Genomic DNA, 16,201 nt, shown 5'->3' with positions numbered 1-16,201 from the left:
GTGACGTTGGGAATGTCGGTGACATTGGGAGTGTCGGTGACGTTGGGAGTGTCGGTGAAGTTGGGAGTGTCGGTGAAGTTGGGAATGTCGGTGAAGTTGGGAGTGTCGGTGACGTTGGGAGTGTCGGTGACGTTGGGAGTGTCGGTGAAGTTGGGAGTGTCGGTGACGTTGGGAGTGTCGGTGACGTTGGGAGTGTCGGTGACGTTTGAAATTGTCGGTGAAGTTGGGAATGTCGGTGAAGTTGGGAGTGTCGGTGAAGTTGGGAGTGTCGGTGACGTTGGGAGTGTCGGTGACGTTGGGAGTGTCGGTGACGTTGGGAGTGTCGGTGACGTTGGGAGTGTCGGTGAAGTTGGGAATGTCGATGACGTTGGGAGTGTCGGTGAAGTTGGGAGTGTCGGTGACGTTGGGAGTGTCGGTGAAATTGGGAATGTCGGTGACGTTGGGAGTGTCGGTGAAGTTGGGAGTGTCGGTGAAGTTGGGACTGTCGGTGACGTTGGGAGTGTCGGTGAAGATGGGAATGTCGGTGAAGATGGGAGTGTCGGTGATGTTGGGAGTGTCGGTGAAGTTGGGAGTGTCGGTGAAGTTGGGAGTGTCGGTGACGGGAGTGTCGGTGAAGTTGGGAGTGTCGGTGAAGTTGGGAGTGTCGGTGAAGTTGGGAGTGTCGGTGAAGTTGGGAGTGTCGGTGACGTTGGGAGTGTCGGTGAAGTGGGGAGTGTCGGTGACGTTGGGAATGTCGGTGACATTGGGAGTGTCGGTGACGTTGGGAGTGTCGGTGAAGTTGGGAGTGTCGGTGAAGTTGGGAATGTCGGTGAAGTTGGGAGTGTCGGTGACGTTGGGAGTGTCGGTGACGTTGGGAGTGTCAGTGAAGTTGGGAGTGTCGGTGACGTTGGGAGTGTCGGTGACGTTGGGAGTGTCGGTGACGTTGGGATTGTCGGTGAAGTTGGTAATGTCGGTGAAGTTGGGAGTGTCGGTGAAGTTGGGAGTGTCTGTGACGTTGGGAGTGTCGGTGACGTTGGGAGTGTCGGTGACGTTGGGAATGTCGGTGACGGGAGTGTCGGTGAAGTTGGGAGTGTTGGTGAAGTTGGGAGTGTCGGTGAAGTGGGGAGTGTCGGTGACGTTGGGAATGTCGGTGACATTGGGAGTGTCGGTGACGTTGGGAGTGTCGGTGAAGTTGGGAGTGTCGGTGAAGTTGGGAATGTCGGTGAAGTTGGGAGTGTCGGTGAGGGTGGGAGTGTCGGTGACGTTGGGAGTGTCGGTGAAGTTGGGAGTGTCGGTGACGTTGGGAGTGTCGGTGACGTTGGGAGTGTCGGTGACGTTGGGATTGTCGGTGAAGTTGGGAATGTCGGTGAAGTTGGGAGTGTCGGTGAAGTTGGGAGTGTCGGTGAGGTTGGGAGTGTCGGTGACGTTGGGAGTGTCGGTGCCGTTGGGAGTGTCGGTGAAGTTAGGAGTGTCGGTCAAGTTGGGAGTGTCGGTGAAGTTGGGAATGTCGATGACGTTGGGAGTGTCGGTGAAGTTGGGAGTGTCGGTGACGTTGGGAGTGTCGGTGAAATTGGGAATGTCGGGGACGTTGGGAGTGTCGTTGACGTTGGGAGTGTCGGTGACGTTGGGAGTGTCGGTGAAGTTGGGAATGTCGGTGATGTTGGGAGTGTCGGTGACGTTGGGAGTGTCGGTGAAGTTGGGAGTGTCGGTGACGTTGGGAGTGTCGGTGACGTTGGGAGTGTCGGTGAAGTTGGGAGTGTCGGTGAAGTTGGGAGTGTCGGTGAAGTTGGGAATGTCGATGACGTTGGGAGTGTCGGTGAAGTTGGGAGTGTCGGTGACGTTGGGAGTGTCGGTGAAATTGGGAATGTCGGGGACGTTGGGAGTTTCGTTGACGTTGGGAGTGTCGGTGACATTGGGAGTGTCGGTGAAGTTGGGAATGTCGGTGATGTTGGGAGTGTCGGTGACGTTGGGAGTGTCGGTGACGTTGGGAGTGTCGGTGACGTAGGGAGTGTCGGTGAAGTTGGGAATGTCGGTGAAGTTGCGAGTGTCGGTGAAGTTGGGAGTGTCGGTGACGTTGGGAGTGTCGGTAAAGTTGGGAGTGTCGGTGAAGTTGGGAGAGTGGGTGAAGTGGGGAGTGTCGGTGACGTTGGGAATGTCGGTGACATTGGGAGTGTCGGTGACGTTGGGAGTGTCGGTGAAGTTGGGAGTGTCGGTGAAGTTGGGAATGTCGGTGAAGTTGGGAGTGTCGGTGACGTTGGGAGTGTCGGTGAAGTTGGGAGTGTCGGTGACGTTGGGAGTGTCGGTGACGTTGGGAGTGTCGGTGACGTTGGTAATGTCGGTGAAGTTGGGAATGTCGGTGAAGTTGGGAGTGTCGGTGAAGTTGGGAGTGTCGGTGAAGTTGGGAGTGTCGGTGAAGTTGGGAATGTCGGTGACGTTGGGAGTGTCGGTGAAGTTGGGAGTGTCGGTGACATTGGGAGTCTCGGTGAAGTTGGGAGTGTCGGTGACGTTGGGAGTGTCGGTGACGTTGGGAGTGTCGGTGAAGTTGGGAGTGTCGGTGACGTTGGGAGTGTCGGTGACGTTGGGAGTGTCGGTGACGTTTGAAATTGTCGGTGAAGTTGGGAATGTCGGTGAAGTTGGGAGTGTCGGTGAAGTTGGGAGTGTCGGTGACGTTGGGAGTGTCGGTGACGTTGGGAGTGTCGGTGACGTTGGGAGTGTCGGTGACGTTGGGAGTGTCGGTGAAGTTGGGAATGTCGATGACGTTGGGAGTGTCGGTGAAGTTGGGAGTGTCGGTGACGTTGGGAGTGTCGGTGAAATTGGGAATGTCGGTGACGTTGGGAGTGTCGGTGAAGTTGGGAGTGTCGGTGAAGTTGGGACTGTCGGTGACGTTGGGAGTGTCGGTGAAGATGGGAATGTCGGTGAAGATGGGAGTGTCGGTGATGTTGGGAGTGTCGGTGAAGTTGGGAGTGTCGGTGAAGTTGGGAGTGTCGGTGACGGGAGTGTCGGTGAAGTTGGGAGTGTCGGTGAAGTTGGGAGTGTCGGTGAAGTTGGGAGTGTCGGTGAAGTTGGGAGTGTCGGTGACGTTGGGAGTGTCGGTGAAGTGGGGAGTGTCGGTGACGTTGGGAATGTCGGTGACATTGGGAGTGTCGGTGACGTTGGGAGTGTCGGTGAAGTTGGGAGTGTCGGTGAAGTTGGGAATGTCGGTGAAGTTGGGAGTGTCGGTGACGTTGGGAGTGTCGGTGACGTTGGGAGTGTCAGTGAAGTTGGGAGTGTCGGTGACGTTGGGAGTGTCGGTGACGTTGGGAGTGTCGGTGACGTTGGGATTGTCGGTGAAGTTGGTAATGTCGGTGAAGTTGGGAGTGTCGGTGAAGTTGGGAGTGTCTGTGACGTTGGGAGTGTCGGTGACGTTGGGAGTGTCGGTGACGTTGGGAATGTCGGTGACGGGAGTGTCGGTGAAGTTGGGAGTGTTGGTGAAGTTGGGAGTGTCGGTGAAGTGGGGAGTGTCGGTGACGTTGGGAATGTCGGTGACATTGGGAGTGTCGGTGACGTTGGGAGTGTCGGTGAAGTTGGGAGTGTCGGTGAAGTTGGGAATGTCGGTGAAGTTGGGAGTGTCGGTGAGGGTGGGAGTGTCGGTGACGTTGGGAGTGTCGGTGAAGTTGGGAGTGTCGGTGACGTTGGGAGTGTCGGTGACGTTGGGAGTGTCGGTGACGTTGGGATTGTCGGTGAAGTTGGGAATGTCGGTGAAGTTGGGAGTGTCGGTGAAGTTGGGAGTGTCGGTGAGGTTGGGAGTGTCGGTGACGTTGGGAGTGTCGGTGCCGTTGGGAGTGTCGGTGAAGTTAGGAGTGTCGGTCAAGTTGGGAGTGTCGGTGAAGTTGGGAATGTCGATGACGTTGGGAGTGTCGGTGAAGTTGGGAGTGTCGGTGACGTTGGGAGTGTCGGTGAAATTGGGAATGTCGGGGACGTTGGGAGTGTCGTTGACGTTGGGAGTGTCGGTGACGTTGGGAGTGTCGGTGAAGTTGGGAATGTCGGTGATGTTGGGAGTGTCGGTGACGTTGGGAGTGTCGGTGAAGTTGGGAGTGTCGGTGACGTTGGGAGTGTCGGTGACGTTGGGAGTGTCGGTGAAGTTGGGAGTGTCGGTGAAGTTGGGAGTGTCGGTGAAGTTGGGAATGTCGATGACGTTGGGAGTGTCGGTGAAGTTGGGAGTGTCGGTGACGTTGGGAGTGTCGGTGAAATTGGGAATGTCGGGGACGTTGGGAGTTTCGTTGACGTTGGGAGTGTCGGTGACATTGGGAGTGTCGGTGAAGTTGGGAATGTCGGTGATGTTGGGAGTGTCGGTGACGTTGGGAGTGTCGGTGACGTTGGGAGTGTCGGTGACGTAGGGAGTGTCGGTGAAGTTGGGAATGTCGGTGAAGTTGCGAGTGTCGGTGAAGTTGGGAGTGTCGGTGACGTTGGGAGTGTCGGTAAAGTTGGGAGTGTCGGTGAAGTTGGGAGAGTGGGTGAAGTGGGGAGTGTCGGTGACGTTGGGAATGTCGGTGACATTGGGAGTGTCGGTGACGTTGGGAGTGTCGGTGAAGTTGGGAGTGTCGGTGAAGTTGGGAATGTCGGTGAAGTTGGGAGTGTCGGTGACGTTGGGAGTGTCGGTGAAGTTGGGAGTGTCGGTGACGTTGGGAGTGTCGGTGACGTTGGGAGTGTCGGTGACGTTGGTAATGTCGGTGAAGTTGGGAATGTCGGTGAAGTTGGGAGTGTCGGTGAAGTTGGGAGTGTCGGTGAAGTTGGGAGTGTCGGTGAAGTTGGGAATGTCGGTGACGTTGGGAGTGTCGGTGAAGTTGGGAGTGTCGGTGACATTGGGAGTCTCGGTGAAGTTGGGAGTGTCGGTGAAGTTGGGAGTGTCGGTGAAGTGGGGAGTGTCGGTGACGTTGGGAATGTCGGTGACATTGGGAGTGTCGGTGCCGTTGGGAGTGTTGGTGAAGTTGGGAGTGTCGGTGAAGTTGGGAATGTCGGTGAAGTTGGGAGTGTCGGTGACGTTGGGAGTGTCGGTGACGTTGGGAGTGTCGGTGACGGGAGTGTCGGTGACGTTGGGAGAGTCGGTGAAGTTGGGAGTGTCAGTGAAGTTGGGAGTGTCGGTGACGGGAGTGTCGGTGAAGTTGGGAGTGTCGGTGAAGTTGGGAGTGTCGGTGACATTGGGAGTGTCGGTGACGTTGGGAGTGTCGGTGAAGTTGGGAGTTTCGGTGACGTTGGGAGTGTCGGTGAAGTCGGGAGTGTCGGTGACGTTGGGAGTGTCGGTGAAGTTGGGAGTGTCGGTGACATTGGGAGTCTCGGTGAAGTTGGGAGTGTCGGTGAAGTTGGGAGTGTCGGTGAAGTGGGGAGTGTCGGTGACGTTGGGAATGTCGGTGACATTGGGAGTGTCGGTGCCGTTGGGAGTGTTGGTGAAGTTGGGAGTGTCGGTGAAGTTGGGAATGTCGGTGAAGTTGGGAGTGTCGGTGACGTTGGGAGTGTCGGTGACATTGGGAGTGTCGGTGAAGTTGGGAGTGTCGGTGACGTTGGGAGTTTCGGTGACGTTGGGAGTGTCGGTGACGTTGGGATTGTCGGTGAAGTTGGTAATGTCGGTGAAGTTGGGAGTGTCGGTGAAGTTGGGAGTGTCTGTGACGTTGGGAGTGTCGGTGACGTTGGGAGTGTCGGTGACGTTGGGAGTGTCGGTGACGTTGGGAATGTCGGTGACGGGAGTGTCGGTGAAGTTGGGAGTGTCGGTGAAGTGGGGAGTGTCGGTGACGTTGGGAATGTCGGTGACATTGGGAGTGTCGGTGATGTTGGGAGTGTCGGTGAAGTTGGGAGTGTCGGTGAAGTTGGGAATGTCGGTGAAGTTGGGAGTGTCGGTGAGGGTGGGAGTGTCGGTGACGTTGGGAGTGTCGGTGAAGTTGGGAGTGTCGGTGACGTTGGGAGTGTCGGTGACGTTGGGAGTGTCGGTGACGTTGGGATTGTCGGTGAAGTTGGGAATGTCGGTGAAGTTGGGAGTGTCGGTGAAGTTGGGAGTGTCGGTGAGGTTGGGAGTGTCGGTGACGTTGGGAGTGTCGGTGCCGTTGGGAGTGTCGGTGAAGTTGGGAGTGTCGGTCAAGTTGGGAGTGTCGGTGAAGTTGGGAATGTCGATGACGTTGGGAGTGTCGGTGAAGTTGGGAGTGTCGGTGACGTTGGGAGTGTCGGTGAAATTGGGAATGTCGGGGACGTTGGGAGTGTCGTTGACGTTGGGAGTGTCGGTGACGTTGGGAGTGTCGGTGAAGTTGGGAATGTCGGTGATGTTGGGAGTGTCGGTGACGTTGGGAGTGTCGGTGAAGTTGGGAGTGTCGGTGACGTTGGGAGTGTCGGTGACGTTGGGAGTGTCGGTGAAGTTGGGAGTGTCGGTGAAGTTGGGAGTGTCGGTGAAGTTGGGAATGTCGATGACGTTGGGAGTGTCGGTGAAGTTGGGAGTGTCGGTGACGTTGGGAGTGTCGGTGAAATTGGGAATGTCGGGGACGTTGGGAGTTTCGTTGACGTTGGGAGTGTCGGTGACGTTGGGAGTGTCGGTGAAGTTGGGAATGTCGGTGATGTTGGGAGTGTCGGTGACGTTGGGAGTGTCGGTGAAGTTGGGAGTGTCGGTGACGTAGGGAGTGTCGGTGAAGTTGGGAATGTCGGTGAAGTTGCGAGTGTCGGTGAAGTTGGGAGTGTCGGTGACGTTGGGAGTGTCGGTAAAGTTGGGAGTGTCGGTGAAGTTGGGGTGTCGGTGAAGTGGGGAGTGTCGGTGACGTTGGGAATGTCGGTGACATTGGGAGTGTCGGTGACGTTGGGAGTGTCGGTGAAGTTGGGCGTGTCGGTGAAGTTGGGAATGTCGGTGAAGTTGGGAGTGTCGGTGACGTTGGGAGTGTCGGTGAAGTTGGGAGTGTCGGTGACGTTGGGAGTGTCGGTGACGTTGGGAGTGTCGGTGAAGTTGGGAGTGTCGGTGAAGTTGGGAGTGTCGGTGAAGTTGGGAATGTCGATGACGTTGGGAGTGTCGGTGAAGTTGGGAGTGTCGGTGACGTTGGGAGTGTCGGTGAAATTGGGAATGTCGGTGACGTTGGGAGTGTCAGTGAAGTTGGGAGTGTCGGTGAAGTTGGGACTGTCGGTGACGTTCGGAGTGTCGGTGAAGTTGGGAATGTCGGTGAAGATGGGAGTGTCGGTGACGTTGGGAGTGTCGGTGAAGTTGGGAGTGTCGGTGAAGTTGGGAGTGTCGGTGACGGGAGTGTCGGTGAAGTTGGGAGTGTCGGTGAAGTTGGGAGTGTCGGTGAAGTTGGGAGTGTCGGTGACGTTGGGAGTGTCGGTGACGGGAGTGTCGGTGACGTTGGGAATGTCGGTGACGTTGGGAATGTCGGTGACGTTGGGAGTGTCGGTGACGTTGGGAGTGTCGGTGAAGTTGTGAGTGTCGGTGACGTTGGGAGTGTCGGTGAAGTTGGGAGTGTCGGTGACGTTGGGAGTGTCGGTGACGTTGGGAGTGTCGGTGAAGTTGGGAGTGTCGGTGAAGTTGGGAGTGTCGGTGACGTTGGGAGTGTCGGTGAAGTTGGGAGTGTCGGTGACATTGGGAGTGTCGGTGACGTTGGGAGTGTCGGTGAAGTTGGGAGTGTCGGTGACGTTGGGAGTGTCGGTGACGTTGGGAGTGTCGGTGAAGTTGGGAGTGTCGGTGAAGTTGGGAGTGTCGGTGAAGTTGGGAATGTCGATGACGTTGGGAGTGTCGGTGAAGTTGGGAGTGTCGGTGACGTTGGGAGTGTCGGTGAAATTGGGAATGTCGGGGACGTTGGTGTTAAGTATGTGTATTGTATTGAACAATTAACACAAAGACTTAAACGTATAACTCAAACAGGCCTTTACTGGTTGGAGGTAGGGACTGCACATAGGTCTTTACTTCATGCCCACAGGCGGGAACTGAGGGGGATCAGTACCCACAGTACTATTTATACCCCTATGGCCAGGAGTGGTACTGCGTATCACTACGCCCAACAAGTAGTGCAGTCCTGTCCATAGGTTCAAAGTAGCACACATATTACATACACAACATTCCTCCCTTCCTAGCTTTACAGTCATCTCCCCATTTAACATAACGTAATAACATATATACATATATAACTTCAGGTTTACATAACAGAATAACATAGATACATAGATAACTTCATGTCAAAAACAGATCACAGATTCAGTCTCTGCGGAAAACAGTTCACAGATTCAATCTCTGTGGTGTAGTCGGTTCACGTTGCTAGAGTGACTCATTCAATAGTCCTTCCATGGATTTAACAGTTTGAACTTCCGAACTGAATTGGCTCCGTTCGGAGGGACCACGTGTGTGATCTGGTAGAGGTGATAATGGTTCAGATGGGTCATCTTCTGTTTTTCCTTTTCCTTTTCTGCTTCTTGGAGACTCTCTGGGCTCCATTGTCAGCTGCCACAGCTGCCAGCTGCATGCGCAGTTCCTCCTTCTCTTCCTCCTGTTTCCGTCGTAGAGCCAGCTTCTCCCGATGTTCCGTAGACTTTTGGTGCTCCTCCATGATTTCTGCACTTTGGGAGTCGAAGTTACAAGCTGGGCAGGACAGGACATCGTAATATTCGGTGTCGTCCTGAGCTAGACCAGTGAGAGGGTCGTCTATTTCCTCCATACCTAGCTGGACGTTAGCCAGCTCTTGTTCCAAATCCAGACATCTTTCCTGAAGAGACTTCTTCATGTGTACCTCTGCATCCAGCTTTTTCTGGGCTTTCAGCAAGTCGTTTACTAGTGACCTCATTTGTGATTTTAATACTTCAACTTCCTTTGGAGATTGATTGATCGGACTATGCAATCCCTCTACCGGAGCAGCTGTTTCAGCGGTCTGTTGTTCTACGTTGACGTGAGTCAGCGTACTTTTGGCATCCAAGGGCTGCTCTGTTGCAGTCATCTCAGTCTGTGTTGCCACCTCAGCTCTTCCAATAACCTTTGAGAGCTCCGAACCCCTTTCGTTTGAATATTGAAGTTCATGTTCAAGTTTTTCCCATTTCAGAGTCCTGTCCTTCAGCATATGCAGGAGTTGGCTGACCGTTAACTCCTCTGACATCAGACGTTTTGTGTGCTCCTGCTCCATTTTCTCCATCAGCTGCTTCTGTTGTCTTTCCAGATTCTCCAACTCTATATCAAAGAACTCTTTCGTTGCATTCAACTCTTGCTCAAAACGGCGAAGCATTTGTTCTAATTGCTGTTGTAGTTTGAAATGGAGTTGAGTTCGAGCCCGGTGTCCCTCAGAAATGGGCACATCAGTAGACTTGCCAGACTCAGAATCCACAGTTAAACTATGTTGTTGTTGCTCAGTGGAATTCTGTGCTGAAACTTTGTCTTTTGCACCTGAGTTGGGCTTACCATCATCCGTTCCAGAGTCTGGGCCGACTATCTTCACCGAGTTCTCACTCGTTATTGTTTGTAGGAAATGCCAGTCCATATTCATTTTCCTAATCCACTCCCGTCCTAGTAGTGGAGGACCTCCTTCAGATATCACATATAAGTCCATTATTTGACTGTCTTCGCCCTTGTGGGCCACTGCAACCTCTATTTTCCTGATGGGGTACACTCTTTGCCCCGTGTATGTTTTCAATATAATCCCCGTATCCTGTAGGGGAATATGTTGGAATAACTTTCCGTAATCTTTCTTATTTATGACCGTCAATGCCGATCCAGTGTCCAATTCCAGTTTTACTTGGACTCCTTCTATCTGAAGAGTGACCCAAATTGTCTGGAGGTCTGCACCCTTACCAGCGTTGAGTACTCTTAAGCTAGCCAGTTCATTACAGCTTAAGCTAGCCAGTTCATTACTGCTAGCGTCTGAATCGGACTCCTGTTCGGTCACCTTGTGTACCTTTGCGTATTTTCCTTGCGGTGACTTCTTGTTGCTGGTCTTCTTCCCTGACCTGCATACTCTAGCTATATGTCCAAGCCTACCACAAGTTCTACATTCTTGGTTTTTAAACCAACACTGGTTCTGATCATGCGTTGTCTTTCCACAACGATAACATTTGCCAGAACTCACACCCAATTTGTGTGCACTGAGCTCCGGTGACCGTAGCTGCATTACTGCCGTGCCTCTCGCTGCGGCTTCGTGTGCTGCTGCCATAGTGACCGCCTTCTCAAGCGTCAGCTCATTCTCCTCGAGCAGTCACTTTTGTGTATCCTGTTTAAATAAACCACACACAAATTTGTCTCGTAGTGCATCTGTCAATCCCGTTCCAAACTGGCAATATTTCGCTAATTTACGCAATTCCAGCAAATATTCAGCATTGCTTTCATGCTGTAGCTGCCTTCTGTCGTAAAATTTAAATCGTTCCGCTAGCATCAGCGGCGTGGGGTTTAGATGATCTTTCAGGACAGTAACAATCTCATCGAACGTCTTATCCGCCGGTTCATCTGGTGATAACAGGTGTTTCAATTGCCCGTACGTCTTCGCACCCATTAAATTTAATAATGTTAGAGCTTTATCTTGGTCACGAATTTTATTGGCCTTACAATAATTTTTTACTCTTTCAACATATATGGCCCAATCTTCGAGGTCACTATCAAAGGTGCTAATATTCCCGTGTTTAGGCATTGTAGATTTGCAATTTCTCAGATTTTATTTTCTTTACTTGTTATCAAAGATGGCGGCTTCCCGCTCTTGCCGTCATCCTCCGCCCACAAAATGGCGGTTTTCCCGCGCTTGGCGGTCTTCACCCGTCCCCCGACGCCGTCTCCCTTCAGCCCTCGAGTGCGGCCCTTATCTTCGCCGCGATCGATAGCCCGTGCTGTGCACCGCGGCTCTCGCACCTTGAGCTTCTGCAGCCACCGCGCCTTTCAGTCCGAGTGCGGCTCTTATCTTTGGTCCCGATCGCTGGCCCGGCTGCGCCCCTCACTTCAAAGCGGCCCGGCCCTTATCTGCCGATCGCTATCGCCCTACCTCTCTCTCTTCCCCAGTCCTGTCTTTACTCCGGTTCACAAGCTGATGGAGGCTTCAGGGTCCTAATGCCTGTCGCTTCCAGTCGCTGGAAGCTGTCAGGATTTCTGCTGCCCTTCAGTTTTGAGTGGGGTGTTGAGGATTGAAACCTCTCTTCAACGTCCTGTCTTTGGACGAAGCCGCCTGGAATAACTGCCGCAGGGTAAGAGCCTGACTCGTCGCCAGTGTTAAGTATGTGTATTGTATTGAACAATTAACACAAAGACTTAAACGTATAACTCAAACAGGCCTTTACTGGTTGGAGGTAGGGACTGCACATAGGTCTTTACTTCATGCCCACAGGCGGGAACTGAGGGGGATCAGTACCCACAGTACTATTTATACCCCTATGGCCAGGAGTGGTACTGCGTATCACTACGCCCAACAAGTAGTGCAGTCCTGTCCATAGGTTCAAAGTAGCACACATATTACATACACAACAGTTGGGAGTGTCGTTGACGTTGGGAGTGTCGGTGACGTTGGGAGTGTCGGTGAAGTTGGGAATGTCGGTGATGTTGGGAGTGTCGGTGACGTTGGGAGTGTCGGTGAAGTTGGGAGTGTCGGTGACGTTCGGAGTGTCGGTGAAGTTGGGAATGTCGGTGAAGTTGGGAGTGTCGGTGAAGTTGGGAGTGTCGGTGACGTTGGGAGTGTCGGTAAAGTTGGGAGTGTCGGTGAAGTTGGGAGTGTCGGTGAAGTGGGGAGTGTCGGTGACGTTGGGAATGTCGGTGACATTGGGAGTGTCGGTGACGTTGGGAGTGTCGGTGAAGTTGGGAGTGTCGGTGAAGTTGGGAATGTCGGTGAAGTTGGGAGTGTCGGTGACGTTGGGAGTGTCGGTGACGTTGGGAGTGTCGGTGAAGTTGGGAGTGTCGGTGACGTTGGGAGTGTCGGTGACGTTGGGAGTGTCGGTGACGTTTGAAATTGTCGGTGAAGTTGGGAATGTCGGTGAAGTTGGGAGTGTCGGTGAAGTTGGGAGTGTCGGTGACGTTGGGAGTGTCGGTGACGTTGGGAGTGTCGGTGACGTTGGGAGTGTCGGTGACGTTGGGAGTGTCGGTGAAGTTGGGAGTGTCGGTGAAGTTGGGAATGTCGATGACGTTGGGAGTGTCGGTGAAGTTGGGAGTGTCGGTGACGTTGGGAGTGTCGGTGAAATTGGGAATGTCGGTGACGTTGGGAGTGTCGGTGAAGTTGGGAGTGTTGGTGAAGTTGGGACTGTCGGTGACGTTGGGAGTGTCGGTGAAGATGGGAATGTCGGTGAAGATGGGAGTGTCGGTGATGTTGGGAGTGTCGGTGAAGTTGGGAGTGTCGGTGAAGTTGGGAGTGTCGGTGACGGGAGTGTCGGTGAAGTTGGGAGTGTCGGTGAAGTTGGGAGTGTCGGTGAAGTTGGGAGTGTCGGTGAATTTGGGAGTGTCGGTGACGTTGGGAGTGTCGGTGAAGTTGGGAGTGTCGGTGACGTAGGGAATGTCGGTGAAGTTGGGAGTGTCGGTGACGTTGGGAGTGTCGGTGACGGGAGTGTCGGTGACGTTGGGAATGTCGGTGACGTTGGGAATGTCGGTGACGTTGGGAGTGTCGGTGACGTTGGGAGTGTCGGTGAAGTTGGGAGTGTCGGTGACGTTGGGAGTGTCGGTGAAGTTGGGAGTGTCGGTGACGTTGGGAGTGTCGGTGACATTGGGAGTGTCGGTGACGTTGGGAATGTCGGTGACGTTGGGAGTGTCGGTGAAGTTGGGAGTGTCGGTGACGTTGGGAGTGTCGGTGAAGTTGGGAGTGTCGGTGACGTTGGGAGTGTCGGTGAAGTTGGGAATGTCGGTGAAGTTGGGAGTGTTGGTGACGTTGGGAATGTCGGTGACATTGGGAGTGTCGGTGACGTTGGGAATGTCGGTGAAGTTGGGAGTGTCGGTGACGTTGGGAGTGTCGGTGAAGTTGGGAGTGTCGGTGACGTTGGGAGTGTCGGTGACGTTGGGAGTGTCGGTGAAGTTGGGAATGTCGGTGATGTTGGGAGTGTGGTGAAGTCGGGAATGTCGGTGACGTTGGGAATGTCGGTGACGTTGGGAGTGTCGGTGACGTTGGTAGTGTCGGTGACGTTGGGAGTGTCGGTGACGTTGGGAGTGTCGGTGAAGTTGGGAATGTCGGTGACGTTGCGATTGTCGGTGATGTTGGGAGTGTCGGTGACGTTGGGAGTGTCGGTGAAGTTGGGAGTGTCGGTGAAGTTGGGAATGTCGATGACGTTGGGAGTGTCGGTGAAGTTGGGAGTGTCGGTGAAGTTGGGAGTGTCGGTGAAGTTGGGAATGTCGATGACGTTGGGAGTGTCGGTGAAGTTGGGAGTGTCGGTGACTTTGGGAGTGTCGGTGACGTTGGGAGTGTCGGTGAAGTTGGGAATGTCGGTGATGTTGGGAGTGTCGGTGAAGTTGGGAGTGTCGGTGAAGTTGGGAGTGTCGGTGAAGTTGGGAGTGTCGGTGACGTTGGGAGTGTCGGTGACGTTGGGAATGTCGGTGACGTTGGGAGTGTCGGTGACGTTGGGAGTGTCGGTGACGTTGGGAGTGTCGGTGAAGTTGGGAGTGTCGGTGAAGTTGGTAGTGTCGGTGAAGTTGGGAATGTCGGTGACGTTGGCAGTGTCGGTGACGTGGGGAGTGTTGGTGATGTTGGGAGTGTCAGTGAAGTTGGGAGTGTCGGTGAAGTTGGGAGTGTCGGTGAAGTTGGGAGTGTCGGTGACGTTGGGAGTGTCGGTGAAGTTGGGAATGTCGGTGAAGTGGGGAGTGTCGGTGAAGTTGGGAGTGTCGGTGACGTTGGGAGTGTCGGTGATGTTGGGAGTGTCGGTGACGTTGGGAGTGTCGGTGAAGTTGGGAATGTCGGTGAAGTTGGGAGTGTCGGTGAAGTTGGGAATGTCGGTGACGTTGGGAGTGTCGGTGAAGTTGGGAGTGTCGGTGACGGGAGTGTCGGTGACGTTGGGAGTGTCGGTGAAGTTGGGAGTGTCGGTGAAGTTGGGAGTGTCGGTGACGGGAGTGTCGGTGAAGTTGGGAGTGTCGGTGAAGTTGGGAGTGTCGGTGACGTTGGGAGTGTCGGTGACGTTGGGAGTGTCGGTGAAGTTGGGAGTTTCGGGGACGTTGGGAGTGTCGGTGAAGTTGGGAGTGTCGGCGACGTTGGGAGTGTCGGTGAAGTTGGGAGTGTCGGTGACGTTGGGAGCGTCGGTGAAGTTGGGAGTGTCGGTGAAGTTGGGAGTGTCGGTGAAGTGGGGAGTGTCGGTGACGTTGGGAATGTCAGTGACATTGGGAGTGTCGGTGACGTTGGGAGTGTCGGTGAAGTTGGGAGTGTCGGTGAAGTTGGGAATGTCGGTGAAGTTGGGAGTGTCGGTGACGTTGGGAGTGTCGGTGACGTTGGGAGTGTCGGTGAAGTTGGGAGTGTCGGTGACGTTGGGAGTGTCGGTGACGTTGGGAGTGTCGGTGACGTTGGGAATGTCGGTGAAGTTGGGAGTGTCGGTGAAGTTGGGAGTGTCGGTGACGTTGGGAGTGTCGGTGACGTTGGGAGTGTCGGTGACGTTGGGAATGTCGGTGACGGGAGTGTCGGTGAAGTTGGGAGTGTCGGTGACGTTGGGAGTGTCGGTGAAGTTGGGAGTGTCGGTGAAGTTGGGAGTGTCAGTGAAGTTGGGAGTGTCGGTGACATTGGGAGTGTCGGTGACGTTGGGAGTGTCGGTGAAGTTGGGAGTGTCGGTGAAGTTGGGAATGTCGGTGAAGTTGGGAGTGTCGGTGACGTTGGGAGTGTCGGTGAAGTTGGGAGTGTCGGTGAAGTTGGGAGTGTCGGTGAAGTTGGGAATGTCGATGACGTTGGGAGTGTCGGTGAAGTTGGGAGTGTCGGTGAAGTTGGGAGTGTCGGTGAAGTTGGGAATGTCGATGACGTTGGGAGTGTCGATGAAGTTGGGAGTGTCGGTGACTTTGGGAGTGTCGGTGACGTTGGGAGTGTCGGTGAAGTTGGGAATGTCGGTGATGTTGGGAGTGTCGGTGAAGTTGGGAGTGTCGGTGAAGTTGGGAGTGTCGGTGAAGTTGGGAGTGTCGGTGACGTTGGGAGTGTCGGTGACGTTGGGAATGTCGGTGACGTTGGGAGTGTCGGTGACGTTGGGAGTTTCGGTGACGTTGGGAGTGTCGGTGAAGTTGGGAGTGTCGGTGAAGTTGGTAGTGTCGGTGAAGTTGGGAATGTCGGTGACGTTGGCAGTGTCGGTGACGTTGGGAGTGTTGGTGACGTTGGGAGTGTCGGTGAAGTTGGGAGTGTCGGTGAAGTCGGGAGTGTCGGTGACGTTGGGAGTGTCGGTGACGTTGGGAGTGTCGGTGAAGTTGGGAATGTCGGTGAAGTGGGGAGTGTCGGTGAAGTTGGGAGTGTCGGTGACGTTGGGAGTGTCGGTGATGTTGGGAGTGTCAGTGACGTTGGGAGTGTCGGTGAAGTTGGGAATGTCGGTGAAGTTGGGAGTGTTGGTGAAGTTGGGAGTGTCGGTGAAGTTGGGAGTGTCGGTGAAGTTGGGAATGTCGGTGACGTTGGGAGTGTCGGTGAAGTTGGGAGTGTCGGTGACGGGAGTGTCGGTGACGTTGTGAGTGTCGGTGAAGTTGGGAGTGTCGGTGAAGTTGGGAGTGTCGGTGACGTTGGGAGTGTCGGTGATGTTGGGAGTGTCGGTGAAGTTGGGAGCTTCGGTGACGTTGGGAGTGTTGGTGAAGTTGGGAGTGTCGGTGACGTTGGGAGTGTCGGTGAAGTTGGGAGTGTCGGTGACGTTGGGAGTGTCGGTGAAGTTGGGAGTGTCGGTGAAGTTGGGAGTGTCGGTGAAGTGGGGAGTGTCGGTGACGTTGGGAATGTCGGTGACATTGGGAGTGTCGGTGACGTTGGGAGTGTCGGTGAAGTTGGGAGTGTCGGTGAAGTTGGGAATGTCGGTGAAGTTGGGAGTGTCGGTGACGTTGGGAGTGTTGGTGACGTTGGGAGTGTCGGTGAAGTTGGGAGTGTCGGTGACGTTGGCAGTGTCGGTGACGTTGGGAGTGTCGGTGACGTTGGGATTGTCGGTGAAGTTGGGAATGTCGGTGAAGTTGGGAGTGTCGGTGAAGTTGGGAGTGTCGGTGACGTTGGGAGTGTCGGTGACGTTGGGAGTGTCGGTGACGTTGGGAGTGTCGGTGACGTTGGGAATGTCGGTGACGGGAGTGTCGGTGAAGTTGGGAGTTTCGGTGACGTTGGGAGTGTCGGTGAAGTTGGGAGTGTCGGTGAAGTTGGGAGTGTCGGTG

The sequence above is a fragment of the Somniosus microcephalus genome, chromosome 4 (genome assembly GCF_052327205.1).
Source record: "Somniosus microcephalus isolate GS21.2 chromosome 4, FLI_Smic_1.0, whole genome shotgun sequence".
Lineage (NCBI taxonomy): Eukaryota > Metazoa > Chordata > Chondrichthyes > Squaliformes > Somniosidae > Somniosus > Somniosus microcephalus.
Note: the sequence above shows the minus strand (reverse complement) of the source record.